The 20,732-nt window shown below is 34.0% G+C and overlaps 1 long non-coding RNA gene and 1 other non-coding gene across 2 annotated transcripts in view; one reads left to right on the forward strand and one right to left on the reverse strand.

Moving 5' to 3' along the window:
* Positions 1 to 20,732, reverse strand: part of LOC126003447 (uncharacterized) — a 160,481-nt gene that overhangs the window by 42,044 nt on the left and 97,705 nt on the right. The window lies entirely within an intron of this gene.
* LOC126005137 (small nucleolar RNA SNORA51) lies at positions 6,329 to 6,460 on the forward strand. The gene has a single exon (XR_007494311.1). It is a non-coding gene; the product is annotated as a small nucleolar RNA SNORA51 (small nucleolar RNA).

The following is a 20,732-nucleotide window of genomic DNA, read 5'->3' on the forward strand; positions in this document are numbered from 1 at the left end:
ATATTGTTGAGCTCCTCTTGCCTCTGAAATTTATAAGCAATGACTTTTTCCCCAAGAATTCTATAAGTAGAGTGAAGTGATTTCCATGTTGCTGAGAAGTCTTCAATGTAGTCTAGAGCTTATGAAGTCTAGAACTTGCTTCTTATAGTCAAGGTATTAATACTGATTATGAGTAATAAACAATTATAAGAGTCAGAGATTTTTTATGCTAGAATATTTTGGAATTATGATGTAATTTCATGATCACCTACAGTCTCCTTTTATTTACTTATTTATTTATTAATTTTTTGCTTCAAATTAACTTTGCACATATTTTTGGTAGAAATGAAGTCCAATTTGACAATATATTAGATGGACATAAGATACATTTTGTTGGAAACTAGGGGAAAAACCATCCCATTGTCTCCATTTGAATAAATCCTATCTAAAATACAATTATATTAGTTAACATATAACAATTGGATTATTTAAATAGTAACAGTTTAAATTTCATATGTTTTGGCTAGATACGTTTTAATGTTATTTTCCTTCACTACTGAAGCACCATGAATAGTAACTCACCCATTTCATCCAATTCATTTCTTCTAGTAAGCATAAAAGCATGAGCATGAGTTTATATTTACTCTTTATCCTTTCATTGAACTTGTTAGAGTTGTTGAAATACAACTCTTTTGAAAGAATTAGAATAAAAATAATATTGCATACATTCTGGCATCTTTCCCCAAACTAAGAGGAGAAACCACTTAGAATTTACATGGCTGTTTAGGGACTTTCCATTATATTAGCATAGCCAAAATAGATCATTCTCTTTCCTTTTCTTTTTCTCCACAAACTCCTCCAAATCTAAGCCAAATCAGATAAACATGGTCAGGGAAGATCTTCTTCCTTCACTGTATTTGTCAGGAGAATGGAAAATGCTCTGTCGGTTAGGTTTGAGGTCCTGGCAGTTGCTGTGTTGGCAACAATAAAGGGAGGGTTTGAATTAAGTGTCTGACTGCAGAAAGATCTTGGATTTGGGGTTTGATGTTATCAAAAAAATTCATCTGGTCAAATGCAGAAACATATTGTTTAATCTAGCAGGAATGCAAGCAGGTTGTTCTTCACAGAGCATTTCAAAATGTTCTGCTTTTTTTTTTCCTGTGGCGAAGAAATCTACAGCAGTTGCTCTGTGTAATTTGAGAAGGATATGTCTGTAGACAGAGTATTCCACCACATTTTAGTTTAGTCTGTTTCAACCCTTAGGCAGATTATAAAGAGATTTCTCAAATGAATGAAGCACCGGTTAAATTCCCTGTTTCTTCAGAAAACTTTGAATTGTTTTACCAATCTTCCTTAATTTTCACTACTAAGATCTTTACTGTTTCGTTCAGAAATCATTTTCATGCACACAAATGATCTCAATGAGGATATTTGTTTAATTTTACTTGGACAGAGTGCTTTTACTGATGGCAAAAATATTATTTCGAGTAATAACTATTTTTAGCCATGACCAATCTCTTTGTGAACTGAAGAAAAATCTTTTCTAAAACACCGAAGCACATTAAAATTTTAGAGTCTTTGTTAAGTAGACATGTGCCAAACGTTCTTTGTGCACAAAGTATCTTGTTTAGATGAAAACAGTTTTGAACATCACATGTGATTTGTAGAGGCCACCAGACAACTAATTATAGTGAAGGCATCCTGGAAAAAGAGACTATAGTTATTACTTGATCTTCTGAACTGGCAATTTTCTATGTTCTATTTTATCTTTTTAAATTCAACTATGGTCATAATATTGCTGGGATGACTGAGACTGGGACTTGGATGAGTGGAATGTTGGACATCATCAATCTTCAAATACAAATTTCTTTGTAGATTAGAATACAGACTACATTTCTTTGGAGATAAAAACAGGTTTATTTGGAAGTTTTGGGGAAGGGGATAAAGGGGAGAGAGAGAGAAAGAGAGAGAGAGAAAGAGAGAGGCTTTTCTAGAGTACAAAGGGAAGGAACCCTAGTCAGCATTACAGAATGCATATCTCAAGAAGCGAGATACGGTAGTGACATGTGTGTGTGTGTGTGTGTGTGTGTGTGTGTGTGTGTGTGTGTGGGCACCATAAACACAGACTAACAAACCACATGTGTGCTAGATAAGACACAGATGCAGATTACATTTTAAAAACAGAAGAAGGATTGGGTCATTCCTGATGATGTTCATGGGCTACTTGGCTTTCTCATTTGCGGTTGCTTCCAGCTGTACTCAGGGGATCTAGGAAACATTTTTAAGATTCTTTGAGGGAAGATAATTATAACCTAAAATTATATTAACATTTTTTTAATTCTTCAGGAACTTTTATCCACTTTTATTTAGTGAGTTATGGTATGATATATATATATATATATATATATATATATATATTTAGGAACATGAAATTCTACCCCTAAAATGTAAACAGAGATGCACAGTGACATTATCTCAACAAAAATACTGCATCAATATCTCATTATTTTTAATGACATAGTAGATGACTTGTTTATATTGTTTATTCATTAAGCAACCTAAATTGTTCTGCTCTTTTTTTATAACAATGCTAGTTGATATCAGTGAACAGTAAGATTTTAATCATCTAACAACTTATTGTAATGTCAATAAGTAACTTTCATTTTTTATCTCTTATATTGTTAAATATTTAGTGCTTCTTTAATCTATATGGGCTAGAGCAGAGACTATTGAATGACAAGCTGAACCATTTCAGATATAACTATAATGGGTTTATTTTATAATCAGAGTTACAGAATAGAAGCATTAGTATAATACTTTTTGACTTCTCTACTTTGTGTAGAAACATGCAGTAAAACTCAATATATAAACAAGTGGGTCACTCAAAATATTTATAAGTATAAAATGTATATAGAGTTTTTGTAAACTGAATTTTGAAGGGAAAAGCACTGAGTGTCTTACATAGAGCAATTGTGAAAACACAGTTTTTCTTTTTTAACTTTAAAAGGTTTTAGTACCATATACTCTTATTGCTCGTCATTTCCCCAAAACTCATCAATTTATGAGTGTATATGTGTATCTCTAATTAATTCATTTTGCTTTGTATTATTATCCTCTTATATTGTTCCCTTTGTGACTTTCTCCAGTTTTACCTTCTAAAAAGCTCTTATATTAAACTATTCTACAGGCATGTTGGAGCAAATTGTAATGCTACTCTCCCTCTTGCCTGATAAATTCAACTAACTGATAAATTCCATCAATTTTACTATATTCCAGAATACCTTCTATAAGAACACACACACACACACACACACACACACACACACACACATGAGCGACATAAAAATATCATGCCCATAGATTGGAAGTATTAGCATTGAGGAAATGAGTATTTAACATACAGGTTCAATGTAATTATCATCAAAAGCCTATGGCAATTTTCAGGTATATAGAATATATATTAATAAAAATTAATGGGGACCATGAAACTTCATGAATGATAAAGTAGCCAGTAGTATAAAAATGGGAAATATTATATCCCCAATCTTTAATAATTACATTATAAATCTATAGTACCCAAAACATTGAGGTATCAGAAGAAAAGCAGATTCTCAGATCAGTGGAATAGAACTAAGAGTTCAAAAGTAAACCCTCAAATATATAGTTAATTTGTTACCAATGAGTCAAAAGCATAAAGTGGAGGAAGGAGCCATTTTCTATAATATCACAAAAGACAGGAAATATAATTACAAAATTAAATAAGCAAATAAACAAAAATTGGATACCTACCTTATATCATACACAAAATTTAATTCCACTACATTAAAATATTGGCAGTAGACCTCAATCTATGCAAAACATGGGCAAACTTTCCAGAAGATAGACTTCAGAGATCTTCATGAGCTTCTGTATTTATAAAGAAAGCAAAAGCAAACAAATAAAATTAAATCAACTTAAAAACATATTTCTGGGGCCGGGCGGTGGCGCTGGAGGTAAGGTGCCTGCCTTGCCTGCGCTAGCCTAGGATGGACCACGGTTCGATCCCCCGGCGTCCCATATGGTCCCCCAAGAAGCCAGGAGCAACTTCTGAGCGCATAGCCAGGAGTAACCCCTGAGCGTCACAGGGTGTGGCCCAAAAACCAAAAAAAAAACAAAAAAAAAACCAAAAAAAAAACATATTTCTGCAAAAGAAACTAAATAAAATAAAAATACACCTTTATCAATGGCAGATTCTGTTTCAATGGCAAAGATCTAATGTCCTAAATAATGCAGTACTGAAAATTCAACCATGGTATATCGCTTAACACTGGTAAGATTAAACTATGTCAAAAGTAACTGAAATAACCAGTTCGGGAGAGAATGTGGTGTAGAAGGAACTTTTATTTGCATTTGTTGAAAAAATAAATCTATTCAGCATCTAGGAAAAACTATCTGGAAATTAATAAAATTATTGAAACTAGATTTACCATATAACCCAAAAAAATTCAAATCCTTTGTATTGATCTACAAAATAGCAAATCAAAAAGGCATATGTACAACTAAATACAAAATAATATTACTTATAAAAGTCAAAATCTGAAATAATTCAAGCTGAATAGAAATTAAAGGCATAGATAATTTATCAGCTTTAAATAGCAAATATTGTATTTTACATGATTCAAGAATAAAAGTAGGGATCTTATTAGATTAACAAGTGCCTGCCCATGCATCACCCACAATCTTTGCTTTGCCAATGGCTAAATTTTATCACTCATCTACAGTTCTCTGTGAAGACACCAATCTGACCAAAACTCCAGATATTTGGACTGATATCTCCAGGACATTTTTGGAAAGAATGTGGGCACTCTTCACATTTCTTCTCATACTTCCAGAAGCCCTGGCAGGGCAGCTGAAAACAAGCCTCACAAGTGAAATATCAAGAATAATGCTTATAATCCCTGGATTATGTGGTTTCAAGATAAATCCACATTTTTAAATTACTGTCATATTTTTAAAATTATTGACATAATTACTGTTATACTACTTTTTAAAATTAATGTCATATGAGAGCCAAACTTTAATACCCAAACTTAAGAAAGGTGCCTGTTGAAAGTGCAGACTGGTGCAAGGATGTGGTCATATGGGGTGGATGCTTGGAATATTATTGGAAGGAGACAGACACTGGTGTTTTGATTGGTTCTGGAGCATTGTATGTCTAAATATAAAGTATGAATAACTTTGTAAACCACAATGCTGTAAATTAAAAAAATGCACCCTTTATAAATTGTCCTCCTATGATTCTTAAAATAGTTTTTATCCCTACAGGTAGGGGAGTAAATTAGCCTTAAAGGGCACATCCTACCAAACAATGACACCTGAGTTCAAATTCTGGCACCAAAAAATTGTCCCAACATTTCTGGGTGTATTTACAGTGAACGCTGAGCCAACTCTAGGTTTTCTGATGCTCCCAACACTGGCTGGTCCCAAGCAATGATTTATCTGACAATTGAATTTCTCTATTGACCAGAGGGTCAAGAATAATCAGACTTCTGAGAGTCCTGAGCTCTGCTTGGGGCCCACATCCCCCAAAATAATTTTTAAAGTCACATAGTATATATATTTTTAAAGAATCATATTTTGAAATTATAGAGGCAATAGTGGGAAATATCCTTGTTGGGTTATTCCCAGCAAGAATCCCTGCAAACTATATGGTTCTCTAAACCAATACAGGATTAATACCTGTGCACAGATCTGGGAGTAAGTCTTGAGAGCTGTCATGTGTACTTTCCACAAAAATTCATATTCAATTTTTTTTGGTCTTTGGACCACAACTGGGGCATTTAGGGGTTATTACTATATCTGCGCTCAGAAATCACTCCTAGCAGGCTAAGAGGACCAAATGGGGATGCCGAGAATTGAACCCAGGTCTGTACTGAGTCTGCTGCGTACAAGGCAAAAGTCCTAGCGCTGTCTTATTGCTTCTTCCACCAAAAATTCATATTCTATTTTATAATAGAAACTTATGTATGCACTTAAATACGTGCTTATATATGTGATTAAGGAATATTTGCTCTACATTCACTTAGCTCTTAATATTTAATGATTCTCAGAGACAAAATAGAGGAGGACAGGAGGGTTCAGCTCGCGACATGAAGCTCACCACAAGGATTGTTTAGTGCAGTCACAGAAATAATTACACTGAGTACTGTCATAACAAAATGTGACTGAATGAGGGAAATAGAAAGCCTGTCTAGAGTACAGTACAGTGTGGGGTGGGGAGGAAGGACACTTGGGATATTGGTGATGGGAATGTTGCATTGGTGAAGGGTGTTTTATATATATATATATAAAAGAAAAAAAGAAAAGATAAGGCTTCCCAATGCTTACTACAGGCTGTGTTCTTTACACTGACTGTATAGAAGAGGAGGTACAATAAATGCTTCCCATATATATCTCAAACCAGGCCCTTTGCCTGGTCTGTATTGTGAATGGGGGGACAAATTTTTTTATATATATTTTAAGTTTTCAAATTTTCTTATGAGTTTTTACTTATTTTTTAATTACAGGATTAAGCCATATTTACTGATAAACTTTGTGTAACATATACATGTTGCTAAATACACAGAGCCTGACAGAGCATATATTCGTTTTTTCCCCTAAGAGAGCATACTTCCTGTTTTTCTTCTTTTCCCCTAAACAGAGGACACATATTATTTTCCTCCTAACCTGATTGGCTGAAACACATTATAAATATACCATCCCTGTTGAAGTGATTCTCCCAGAGTGTGTTTTGAATCTGCAATCTACTTGTCCCAGATTTGACATCACCAGCCTCATTTACATATAAACATGTTGATTTTTTAAAAATACAGACCGAATACATATAATTAATGTGATATACTTCAATCTAAAGAATGCAAAAAATAAAAAATGTTTGCTAATATATGGGTAGTCAACAATGTTTTCAATTGATCTTTTAAAAAACATAATAGTGTGGAGAGAATTCAAAGGATTCAAACATGGTAACTATGTCCTGGGTTTGATTTCTGGCATCAAATAACTCCAGTCCATTGTTAGTAAAGGCTTGTTGGCCCCCAGAACAACTGAGATTGAGCAACAATACAAAAACAAGAGAAGGACTGAAACAGCAGATCAATACAGATAGGTAATAATAGTGGAGAGTAATTTCTGTGTAGTTTATCTGTATTTTATTTTTATGATTTTATAATATTCCCATAAATTTTTATATGACACACCAAATATTTTAGGTACAAAATGCTATTATATATATTGGATTTCTGAATTAATATTTATAGTGGATCTTCATAACAATAAAGTTGATCTTATTGTTCAAATTTCTAAGATTATTACAAATCATTTTTTTAACCTTACTTGTTATACCTTTTCCACAGAGATGATTTGAAGTAATAATTGACAGCTACCAATCACTTTGTTCCCTATGTTCTGGCATTTCATGCTATCTTTGGAAGTATTTTGATAATGGTGTTTAGTCCCTAGCATTGTGGTACCTGGGTGCAAAACCAGGCCTATAGTGTCTCCTTCCTTAAAGAGAAAAATTTATAGTAGCTACATGTTACACAGAAAAAGCATGCATTCATGTTTTGAATATATTTATGATAACTAAGTGCTCTCCTATACATCCTGTTAATTCCCTTCTCTTTTTGTCTTGCTCTCTCTTTATCTATATATAATTCATAGGTCTTGAGTCAGATACTGCCATCATACGTAGTCCACATGACTATAGCACCTAATATCTAGTTCTTGGAACCTGACATCTACTCAAACTGAGGTGTTAAATATCTGAGAGTGCCTACAAAAAAAGCTTTCCAAATTGTTAAAATAATATTTCATTAGTTATTTCTTACAAGGTGCACCAATAAGAATGACACAGCAGGCAAGAGAGATAATGAGGAAAGGCATTTGCCCTGTATGCAGACAACCAAGACAATCCTCAGCATTGTATCTAGTCTTGTCCCCCAAGTACCCCTAGAAGTGAACTTGGAATGTAAAGCCTGGAGTAAACCCTTCATGGCACTTCCTGACATGACCCAAATTTCCCACCCTTTACACAAATTATTTCATAGCTACTGACCTTAATGTTTTTTCCCCTATTTTTCAGGGATTTATAATCTCAGCAAAATATAGACATGTAAACAGTTTTTAAAATATGGGTCCAAATTTGGGATGTTTAAAATTTGAGGAGGACTGCCCATGAGATATAGAATATTTAGGGAGTTACTCCCTTTTTTTGTGCAGGGGACTAGAAACATTTATGCACATAAGAAATTTTATAAAAAATGCTAGAACTCAGTTTGTATAGAAGAACTTAAAAACAAAAAATAACTCAAGATAACCACTTGCAAGGTGGAATGTGACATCTGATAAAACAATGAACAGAGATTACTATTGGAGTGAGAGCACAGGAACCTCTGCAAAGGAAGTTCATGCCATCTAAGGATCGTGGAGGTGTCTAGATAAGATCATCTACTACATTTCAATTTGATTTAAAATAAATTGCTTTCCTTATTGTTGTTTTGCTGTTGTTGTTATGATGGCTAAATGTCACACACTCCTAGTTGTGTTGTCCATGGAGCTTGCATTGTTCTCAGATTAATTCCTGTGTGTGTGTGTGTGTGTGTGTGTGTGTGTAACTTATGCACATTTTGTTGTATTGATTACCAGAAGTTGCCCACTATACTATGGTGTAGGATGCCAGCTCAGGGAATTAAAGTTACAGCTTCCGAGTTTTCACACTTGTAACATAAACTCTGTTCTTGACTTCCATATGAGATGATATTTGATTTCCATGTTCAATGTGGCTGTAGTGAGATAAGACTTAACATATTGTGTTCAGAGTAACTCTGATAACTCACAATACCAGGGAAATCTTTGGGAATTTAATTTTTTCTGGGTGTGAGGGGGGAATTGGGTCACATCTACTGGTATTCAGGTGAAATACCTAATTCATTGCTCAGGGCCCAGGGTTTTTTTTTCCCAGCAGAGCTCAGGATATCAAACTGTGTTAGAGATTAAACCAAATCTCTCAGGCAAAGGACATGCTTCAATGCTTTGAGCTACATGGAGATTGGTGCAGTCAGGAGCACAGCTAACTTAAAATGAGACATTACTTTTCTGAGTGCTAAAAATTTTAGGTGTAGATACAACTTACTTTATGTGCTGCTCATAACAATAACCCCTATCAGAGAACAACACAGTATTTGAGGGAAATAAGTACTAGAAAATGGTTAAAGGGATAAGCATCCAAGAAAAGTTGGATGGATTTTGGGAGTATGCTACATGCTCATTAATTTGGGTACTCAGAGAAGACATTTTTCTTTTTGTCTGATTAAAAACACTAAATCAGAGCCGCTCAGGGGGAGCATCCTTTCTCTCAGGCTTTTTGCCTCTGGTGTAGGGTGTTAAAGTCTGTCAAATTATTTGTGTATATATAAACAGGCCTAGCTTATCTTTATATCTTTTTTTTTTTGAGCCACACCAGGTGATGCTCAGGGGTTACTCCTGGCTATGCTCCTGGCTTGGGGGAACATATGGGACGTCCTCTGGGGGATAGAACTGTGGTCTAGTCTAGGTAAGCCAAGTGCAAGGCAAATACCTTACAACTGTGCCACAGCTCTGGCTCCTCATCTTTGTATCTTATAAACTATTATTCTCCTTAAAATTGTTACCTTTACCAGACAGTTAGACATTCGCTCATGTGGAATTTTTGAGCCCTGATAGAAGTTTTAGGTTCCCTAATTACCAATAGTTATGAATTATTTCAACAAAGTGAGAAATCAGAAAATAGTGTGTTAGAAAACAAAGGCACGTCACAAGCTAAGAAAATGGAATTGACTACAAATTAAGTAGGAAGAGGTTATGAAAGATGGTCTGTTTAATTTCCAAAATGTCTCAGAAATATGGAGGAGAAAGTGTCCCAGTGAGACTTTTATGTCTAAGCAAACCACCTGTATCATAAATTTTAGGTCTTGCATCATAAGATATATAATGACTAAGATGAAATAGGATCAAAATAGAAGTTTTACAAATTTTGGATATCCTTGGTTTTGAAGTTGGCTAATAAATATTATAGATTTGTCTTTCATGAATGTGTGTGAAGTTTTTAAAACATAACGATAGCAGTTGTGATAGATTTAATTGAAGGCTTTCCAAATAGTTAGAAATAGTAGATAAGGCAGTTAGAAATACAAATGTTCTCCCAAGTCCATCAGCTCTTACATGTGAATAAATATATAGAACCTGTTTTCATAATTCACATTGTTATCTGCATTTTCCAAAAGGCATGGAAACCCTCTTCAATGTTTCTAAGAGATACCAAATTCCTCTTTAGAGAATTGATCTTCTAATTCAAAAACAGACTGCTTCATGTCAGGTTAAAAAATTATCATTCATTAAAGTAATTGGATGAGTTATATGATAACCTTTCCTGTCAAATAGGAGCAAATTGACCTCTAACCGATTGCTTCTATTCCTCACCATTCCTTCTGAAAGTGCAAATTAAGGTATCTGGATCATTGAGTTAATAAAATGCTCCTGATTACATTATAATGACCAGTATTTGTACTTTGTTTCCACGGGATGACCTTGATGAATGATTCTTTCCCATTTGTACATCTTAGACTTCCAGTTCACTGAATCATCATTCACTAATGCAAGGGAGGTTCTTGGTTTATTTTAATCTGAATTCATTAGTTCTGTGACTGTAACAGGCTTCCTTATCTTAATTTCTCTTCAAGTAAAATTTAACTCTTAAAGGGTAGAATTTACTAAACATTTTATGGAGAAGGAAACATATTTATATTTCACACTATCTACTAAATAACCTTATCTGAATACACTTTGAAACATATGAAGTCTTTTCTTAAAGTTTCTCCCTTAAAGGGGAGAATTCTGTGGAATACTTCTTTCTACAAAGTTCTTGTATCATTTCAGCAAAAACACATCACACTAGCACTGAACTCTCTGAAATGGACTTCACTATTCCTCTGAGCACAGAGACATGTGAAAGCCCTGAACATTGCCTTATGTGGTCCTAAAATTTCCAGAAATTAAAAAAAAAAGACTTTTTATTTTTATTTAAGCATGTTACCAAAGGTAGTTATTTTCCAAAATTTATGACTTTTTAAATTATTCCATTTATTTTGCCTTAATTTTCTTTTACTATACAATTGATTTTACCAAAAGTCAATGACTTAATGCAACATCAGTGAGCTCAGTGTCTGGGACAGGTATCTCTCTGGTCATGACTTAGTTGTGTGTAGATGGGTGTCTGGCCTGTGTTTCTCACAGCCTGAAGACAAGGTAAAGGTAGGAGTGTAAGTCTTTTCAAAACAGAATTGGAAGGGCCATCTCTGTACTTGGGCCAATATCTCTGGCAAAATTCAATATCTCACAAACTGTTGAATTGAGGCCCTCACTTTTTTCTAGCTGTTGGCTGAAGGTCTCCCTGAGTTCATAGAAAATGAATTCTCAGAAGAGCAGAGCTCATACACAGCAGCTTGTTTCACTAAAGCAAGGAAGAAGAGCAAAAGAAGTAGGATAGAAGTAAGATAGAAGTCGTGAGACATGACTGTTGTACACTTGGCTATATTCTATTCCTTAGAAATATGTCATCAGGTCCTGTCCACTTAGCAATCTAGGAAATAATCAAAGGGTGTGACAACTAAAAAGTGGGGGCCACTGGGGTCTTATTTTTAGATTACTTTCCCATCCTCATATATATTCCATTTAATATCTTGGTAACATACAAGTAATTCTTATTTAATTGTCACCATTCTTTTTTATTTTATTTTATGCTGTAATATCCATGCGAAAAATAATTGTGTCTATTAACACACCTATAGCTTCTCAGCTTTGTCAATTCTACTGAAGAAAGAATATGATGATGTTAAAAACTATAACATTGAGAAACAGATATAGAAATATTGGATTTACATAAGAATACACATGGAATTTACATAAAGCAAAGTTCATTAAAGGAAGCTGAAAAAACAAAAACAACTTGTGGGAAAAAGTATTGGTCAAATTTTTTGTACCAAGTTAAAATCACTATGAATAATTGAAGCAATAATAGTAATCTATTAATATATGCTATTGCTTAGATGAACAGTGAGCCAGATTTCAAAAAGTAAAAGTTGAATTATATACAATTACTGTGTAGATGTTTTTCAAATAAAAACACCATTGCTACCTCCATGGAAATCATATCCTGTTAGCTGAAAATAAATGAATGCTACCAAAACATCTGACTTTTCTTGGTCTTGAGTCTGTCTGATTACAAGAACTTAGATCTATGGGCAAAAGAGCACAAGGATGTTTGATTCCACCCACCTCCTTGGGGAAATGGAGCCTATAATGTGAAAAACAAAATAAAAATTATTAAATAAAGTTTTTTATTGTAAAGATTTTGTTTAATTTATTATGATTAGAAAGATATTTAGCAAGTAAAACTGGAAGTTGTAAATTTCTTCACTCCTGGCTTTCACCATAGAGCAAGGTTGTGTAAATGTCTTCCCTTTGTTGTCCTGAAAAGCTTTAAAATGAATAACTGTCTTCATTGTTTGGGCTAAACTCTGTCTTTCTAATGTAAACTAGTATCTCAGAGTTGATTTTCTGGCTTTCCTATTCTCTCACAAAAGCTGTCCTTTATATTATACAGGTTTTAAAAGATGGTGATGATTCAGTAGGGCAGCAATTGTACTAAAATGCAATAAAAAAGGAATGCAGAATGTTTGGAAGGAGTGAAAGAGCTCCTGCCTTCTGAGCAACCACAATACATAAATTGTATTATTCTAAGGTGAGCCAGTGTTCCCTGAAATCACATAAGTAAAATAGAAGATGTATATACATCTTCTATTATAAGAATATATTATTATATAATATATATATCTTATATATTGTAAGAATGTAATGGAACATTCTTATGTGCATTATGAGTAAGATCAATAGAATTACAAAGTGTATCCCAGTTCATAAGGGTTGGAGTGAGCTTGCCTTGCACACTACTTAAGATCCATCCCAGCATCCCATAAGATCCTCCAAACCCACCAGGAGTAAATCCTGGACACCATTGGCTTCTGAACACTTGAACACCATGGTAGCCTCTTCATCTTGAAGCCCCACACTTCCAAAAAAAAAAAATAGGTTTCAAGACTCTGAATACTATTCTTGGTCCCTGCCTTAAATGTAGTTCTTGACCTGGAATTAAAAGACACTGAATTTAGGATTTGACTGATATTATGGGTAAGTCACCTTGCATGTAGCTGACTCCAGTTTGAACCCTGGCACTGAGTAAAGTCCCCTGTGTACTGCCAGGAGTAATCCCTAAACACAAAATCAGAAATAATCTCACACACATATTGTGTGGCTCAATCCCTTCTCCCTTCAAACAGTTACTGATTAAGTAATTTAACAGTGGGGAATGGGGGAACAAGGACTATTTAGTGGGATTTTTAAGCATTGCATCTCAGATCAAACACTTGCTTTCTTTTTCTTCCCAAACTTTCATTTCTTTTTTCTTTTTCTTTTCTTCTTTTTTTTTTTTTTAGTTGCCAAGGTAGGTAGGGGCCTGTTAAACATCATTCAGTATGGTTTGAGCTTTACAGAATTTCCACTGGGATGTTAAATTCTTCATCCAAGCACATTTTTTTCATTGTTTTTTTCCCCTTTTCCTTTCATGAAGAGTTAGGGAAAAGCCTGCTAATCATCTCTCACAGCCCCTAAATTTTCCAAAGTAGTATATCAAATATATCATTTTCTAAGCAGGCATTTTTCTAAGAAAGGAATGATTCAACCATAGAATAATTGTATTACATGAAAGATTTTACTATGTTCTTAATACAAGAAAAATGGCTTTACCATGACTACAGAGTCCAAATATGGATAGGAATGCTGGAAAGAGAAACAGTAATTCATGGAGATATCACATTATCAGGTGTTCTCTTTCCAGTAGAATTTTCCAAGGTAGATATAACTGAATTCACTATGACTCATAAAGGAGCAATAGAAGCAATTGTAGTGGAGGGCAAGGCAGTTCAGACATAGAAATTGAAGAGAGAAAAGATAAAGTGTAGAGAAAATTCATGAAGAAACATTATTATCACTGCTAAGAAGCTCTCCCCTGAAACATTAACCATTGTCTTGTCTCTAGGAGCTTTCATCTATTTCTTTACACACTTTCAACTGCAATATTAATTTCTTTTAGTACTCAAAAGATTACCTTCAGAAACAATTCTGGACTTAACCTGGGGAAAAAAATGAAAGCAAATTCTTACATTTGATTCAGTTTAGCTATTTAAAGCTGTGAAAATATTAAAATAGAAATAGAAAGATAATTATGAATCAGTGTATGTGTGCCTAAGCAGATGTCAGGGAATGTGACCTTATAATGTGGTTCTTTTCTGAAATGTCCACTTAATCCCATTGCTGGCAATGAGTTATTGTTTAATATGGGCACAGAACAACTTTTCAGAGGGTTAAGTCAGAAAATAACACAAACAGGATGCATTTAGTTAGGTCTCAAGAACAAATGCTTACTTCCAAAGTAGCCATCTGGATAAAATTAATGATGGTATTAATGTAGGCAGTGTTCATGAAGATTAATATAGTTGATGAAATGACACAAAGATTGTATGTGATATAAGATCTCATAATTTTGGGTCAAAGTAATAGCACAGCGAGTAGAGCTTTTGCTTTGCATGCAGCCAACCAGGTTTGATATCTGGCACCTATCTGGTCTCCCAAATAACCCCTGAATGCTAGCAGATGTGGTCCAAAATCAAACATAAAATAGAACAAATAAACAAACAAAAAGTCTCATAATTTAAGTTCTTTAGCATTTTGGGAGACCTTCCAACCTTCCACTTCTCCTGGAGATTCTCAGCCATCCAGGTTGTTGAGTTGAATTCCAGGGTTTGAGGGTGTAGTGTAGCTTTTGGCCCAAGGTTCTGGGGAACACCAGGGACATTTCCAGTAGTGCTCAGTAGCCTCCAGGAACAAACACATCCAGTGATGTTTGGGGAGGAGGTGACTGTTGAGGATCAAGTCGGATTGGTATATAATCCTTTCATTAACTTCTGGGTCCAACACATACAGCGTTAGTAAATATTCTATTTTAATACAATTATTTCTCAATAGGAATGAAAACTTTTTTCTTTTTGTTTTCTCCTACCTTTTAAGCAATGGTGTATAAAACTGTTGTTGGTAAATGCCAGCTTCATACCCTCCACCAGGGTGTTAACCTCCTTCTACTATTCTCTTGGTATTCCCTACCACCAGCTCCCACTTGTGCTCCCCTGTGATGAACTTCCTAATGGAAACCAATTCTCAGTTTCTGTTTCCTTTATGCAAACTGTTATTCCCTACCATGTTCCTTTATATTCTGTAAATGAGAAATCAAATTTATATATGTTCCTCTCCTTTTTACTAAATTCACTCTGCTTAATTCTTTCCAAGTCCATCTAACAAGTAGTAGATTGCATGGCTTCATATTTTCTCATAGTTGAATAGTATTCTCTTGCATATATGTACCATAGTTTTTATCAAGACAATTTATCTAGTCATATTATTGAACTTTGGGGTTGTTTCCAGATTTTGGCTAGTGTGAACAGTATTAGAATGAATATAGAGCTATATTCCTTATTTTGTATAGTTTTGGGCCTCTCAGGTAGAGGCCAAGAAGTGGAATTGCTGGGTCATATGAAGGCCAATTCCTAGTTAGAAAAATATTTTTGAAAGGGAAAAGTAATTTTTTTTGGTAGTTTCTTATTTTTTTGGCTGGGGTGGAGGGAGAGGGACCTGGAAATACTCAGGGCTTACTTTGGACTCTTCTCAAGAATAATTTGAGGCAATGAGTAGGGGACCATATGGGATCCTGGGAATAAAACCCAGGTCATCCATGCCAGACAAATATCTCACCCTTTGTACTATCATTCCACTTTCAATGGTTTAAATATGTAAATGAATACAGTTAAGTTTTTCAAAATCAAATATTTAAATGTTTTTGAAGGCCACGAACAAAGATTATATGCTTTGAGACAGTATGAAAGTTTATATTTTTGTGATTTCATAACATGCTCCTTTAATATAAGACTTTCATTCTTCAGTTTTAGCAGGTTATTAGATAAAGTCTAAGTTCTAAATCTTGGGGAAGCTCAAGTACAGAAGATATAAGAAAATTGGCTATAGAAAAATTGGCTATAAGAAAATCTGTTCATTTTTCTGAAAGAATTTCTTTAGAATATCTTCAAGTTCTGACAGAATAAGATAAATGAATAAATACTTAAATATATTAAGCTTTAATGAGTGAGAATACATAATAAAAAAACTTTCCTGTTGGGCTGGTGTGATAGCGCATCTGTAGGGTGTTTGCCTTGCATGCAGTTGATCCAGGACTGAAATAATTTCGATCCCCAGCATCTTATATGGTCTCCTAAGACAGGATCGATTTCTGAGTGCTTAGTCAGGAGTAACCCCTGAGCGTCAGTGGGTGTGGCCCAAAAACAAAACAAACAAACAAACAAAATAAGAAAAATAAAACCCAAAGCAAAACAAAAAACCTTTGCTGTCAACAAAGGCAATTTATTTATATTTAAATAAGATTTTAAATTCATAGCTAAATTAAGTTTATTTTTGAAAAACAATTAAATATTAAAAATAAAATTAGATAACCAATAATTATTAGTTTATTATGTTCTATGTCCTAAGTGAACCAGTTTAGCATGTTGAGAGTAGGAAATCTAAGCAACTGCTATTGTTATGGTTCACGTACAATTAATGGTGATAAAATAAACTTCCCCTATAAATTTCTGTCATTCAAGGTCACTTACTCCTGCTTTTAAAATGTTCATTTTTCTTTTTGATTGAATGCTGCTTATAGCCAAACTTCAAAGGAAGTAGTTATTACATATATCACATTAGATAACATCTATTCTCTCCAGTTATGGGAACTTGCAAAGTCACTAATGCCTCCTGATTTTCTGCCTGACTCTTTATGCCATAGGACAGAAACAGATCTTATTTTTTCTGTATTTTTTCAGATTCTTTTCCTGTCACAAGTTGAGACAGGAAGCTCTGGAGCCCATGGAAAAATGGGGTAAAATAAAACCAACATGATGTCTCTGAATTTGTGAAACATTTGCAAATATTTAGTTTTGTCAAGGTTTGGGTATTGGGCAGACTATTTTTATGCACCAAACTTTCTTAAAAATGTTTTGCTGTGAATAAGAAAACCAATATTCAATTGGATGGAAGTCATAAATCTCTTTAAGTTATAATTTTGTAAGTGTTAGGTCAATTAAGAATTTTGAGTGTTTGTGAGAAATTACATATGGATCTAAATGAGAAATTTGGAAACAAAATGTCCAACAGTGGTTTAAATGTGAACAAAACATTTGACAAAATCACCAATTTTTAAATTATGGAAAGTAATAGTAAAACCCAAACACTGTCATTTGAAACTATCATTTTTTTAATCTCTAGTTACTTTTTCAAACATAATAGTACAGTGTAAATATTCAAAAAGAAAAAAAAATCAATATGTTTATTTCAGTATCCTTCTTTCTAATGCTCTTGACTGAGCTTGTCTCTTGTTCTTTTCTTTGCGATGATATTTGTGAGTCATCTTTATTACTGAAACTGAGATGGAAAACCTTAGGATTGCAAATGAACCAGAAAATCTACCAGATATTTTATTTCATATGTCACACTTATTTTTAAGCTTGGGTCATTTCCTAAGTCTAATATGAGGAAATCAGATGAGTTTCCTATTCTCTTTAGGAATAAAGGTTTTCTTTTCCAGAATTTACCAGAATTTGTTCAATTTGACTAATCACCTGCTCCTTCTGTGCCTAGATATTTTCTAGTCAAATTATCTGTGCAACACTAAGCAAATCAATTCAAAAAAGACTTGAAGCAAAAGATAATTGTTTTTTCTTTTAAAGTCTTTAAGTTGATCTAAAAGGGAAAGGGGGTTAAGGCAATCACAAGTACTACTTGAAATAAGAAGTGACCCTTCAACAGTGGCTTGGAGATTTTTGAAACTCCAGACACATTGTAATCAGAAAACCAACAGTAGCCCAGACAGGATGTATGAGTCAAGAATATCTACAAGAAATGGAAAACGTGGCATCCGGGCATTTGTGACTTTCCAGTTGCTGGCCTCTACTTGTGGTCCCTCGCTCTTCTGGTCAGCACACTGGAAAGGAAACATAAACAGTTTAAATTGAGGATCAGAGCTAACAACTCTCATGTGAATCTCTGAGAAAATGAGGGATGAACCTACCAGAACTACTGGAAGTGCTAAATCTGGTGAAGGAGGGCATATAAAGAGAAATTCTTGGCACGGGTGAATAGAGAGCAGGCTATCCTGCCATATATGGGCGCTAGGCAAGGCTTTCAAGCAAAATTCTTGTGATCTCAAACTTGTGCTGCTTCAGACAGCTGTATCAGATTCCACTTGGTGTCAAAGTAGTACCTTAAGCTAGTTTATCTGGTTTAGCTTTGAAGTGGCAATAAAAACCAGGAAGCCTCCTGACCAGGGGTCATTTCTAAAAAGAGTTGTTTTCTTTTTAGCTTTCCCCATTTTAATAGCAGCTACACTTACAGGTATGTGTGTGAAGGAGTAATAAAGAGGACAGGAAATGTGAAAATAGTCCAGGAAGAGTTGAGATTTATTGTTCAAGCAACCGCAATACAAACAATGGACATAATGGTACAAAACAAACATTTTTTTCAACCAGATACTATATGCTGACATGTATAAAGAAACCTTACTGAATTGATTCATTTATGAATTTGTTTCATCAAAATGACCTCTGGGAGTTGGAATTTGGTTGACAAGGAAAGAGTGAACAGTGCATGCCATGTTTCATTTTGAGACAGCTTTCTCTCTCTCTCTCTCTCTCTCTCTCTCTCTCTCTCTCTCTCTTTTTTTGGTAGGTTCCTTTCCTGTTTGGGTGAATTCTACTTCCAACTAATCATTCTGGAAAATCTGAAGAGACACAGCTCTTGTCAGTCTACGTGTCAAGGAATGACCTAATTTTGATGTGATCGATTAGGATTAGAAGATATGTATAGTTGTTAAAGAGCTGTAAGTTTTGATAAGGCCATCACTTGCATTTGTGAGGATCAACATCTCAATTCATGTATATTATAATTTTTTTCTACAACCTAATAATACTATAAGTGTCATGGCCAATTGACCACTCAACATAAATGAGGGGAAATTAAGTTATATTAAACGTATGCTTTTTTTCTTTTATTAGCTTTATAAAAACATAAATATAATTATCAATTTATTTAGATATTTTTAGTCAATTGGGAAACTTAATATTCAAGGATTCATAAATTGCTCTTTCATTCTATCCACTTTACCTATGCAATCCTAGGTTATAGCAAGATAAACCTATTCTGTTATTAATACCATTTTGTTAGAACTTCTAACAAAATTGATCTATGTCTTATGCTTCTTAAATTCTTTAAAATGGGACTTCTAGAATGCTTTAACTTATGTTTGGAGTTGGGCATTTTCTGTGTCTTGTAAGTTGAAGGAGTTGTGTGCTGTTTTGGGTTAGAAAGGAGAAAGTCATACTCAATGGATTTCAAGTGTATTTTATTATTCCAAAATTTGATTTGGGAAGTAGATCCTGCTCATTCTTTGGGGACAAAAGCTGTTCAGGAAAAATTGACTTTCATGCATACAAAGTTTTCACTCAGCCTATTGAGCTAGGTCTTCAACCCCTGTAGAGGGAGGGTGAGATACCAGGGTCTGTAATAAATTTTAAGTAATTCAATTGAACTGATGATGCCTCTTTGTTACTTGACTTCATAATCATAAACAATATAAAATTGTATATAATTATTGATTTCAATTTTGATTAACCTATTAGCAAATGGCAACATTTTTCTTTAACCTATTATTAATCCTTATATTTATAGGCCGAGGTACATGTGTTTTGTTATACAAATATTTTATGATACTTCTAATTTACTTATTTCTAAAACTCACATGCTAGGGCATAATCAGTTTAACATATTATATTTCTTTACACTGACTACCTGCTGATTTCCATCAGTCTTACTTCCAAGGATTTGATTCATTTGCTATTGTTACAACTTAACACCCATTGTTCACTATTGCAAGCAGTGAAATGAAGAGTTTAGTTTTCTCTATATATGTAGAACATGTAGAATCTATGCTAAATTACAAATAAATTTTTTAAAATTTTCTTTTATAATTTTTATTTAAACACTGTAATTACAAACATAATTGTAGTTGGGTTTCAGTCATAATAAGAACCATGCAACCTTCCTATCACCAATGTCCCCATCTCTTCATTCCCCACTCCCTGCCTGTATTCAAGACAGGCTTTGTATATCCCTCACTCACTAACTTTCTTATGATAGTCCTCAGTATAATTATTTCTCTAACTGCATTCACCACTGTCTTGAATACAGGCTGTGGGGGGCCTTTGGTGATGGAAATGTTGTACTGGTGAAGGGGGATAGTCTTTTTATGACTGAAACCCAACTACAGTCATGTTTGTAATCATGGTGTTTAAATAGAGATATTATTTTAAAAAAAGAAATAAAATAATTATTGTATACGAAAACTCTGATAGGAGAGTTTCACAAATATTTCCTCTTAGAAATTGACTCTAAGAATTAAGTTATCAAAGAGACTATCTCCTGGGTCGTGAATTTTATAAATTCATAATAAATTTCCCCATGGTCTTGAG

Source organism: Suncus etruscus, chromosome 3 (genome assembly GCF_024139225.1).
Source record: "Suncus etruscus isolate mSunEtr1 chromosome 3, mSunEtr1.pri.cur, whole genome shotgun sequence".
NCBI lineage: Eukaryota > Metazoa > Chordata > Mammalia > Eulipotyphla > Soricidae > Suncus > Suncus etruscus.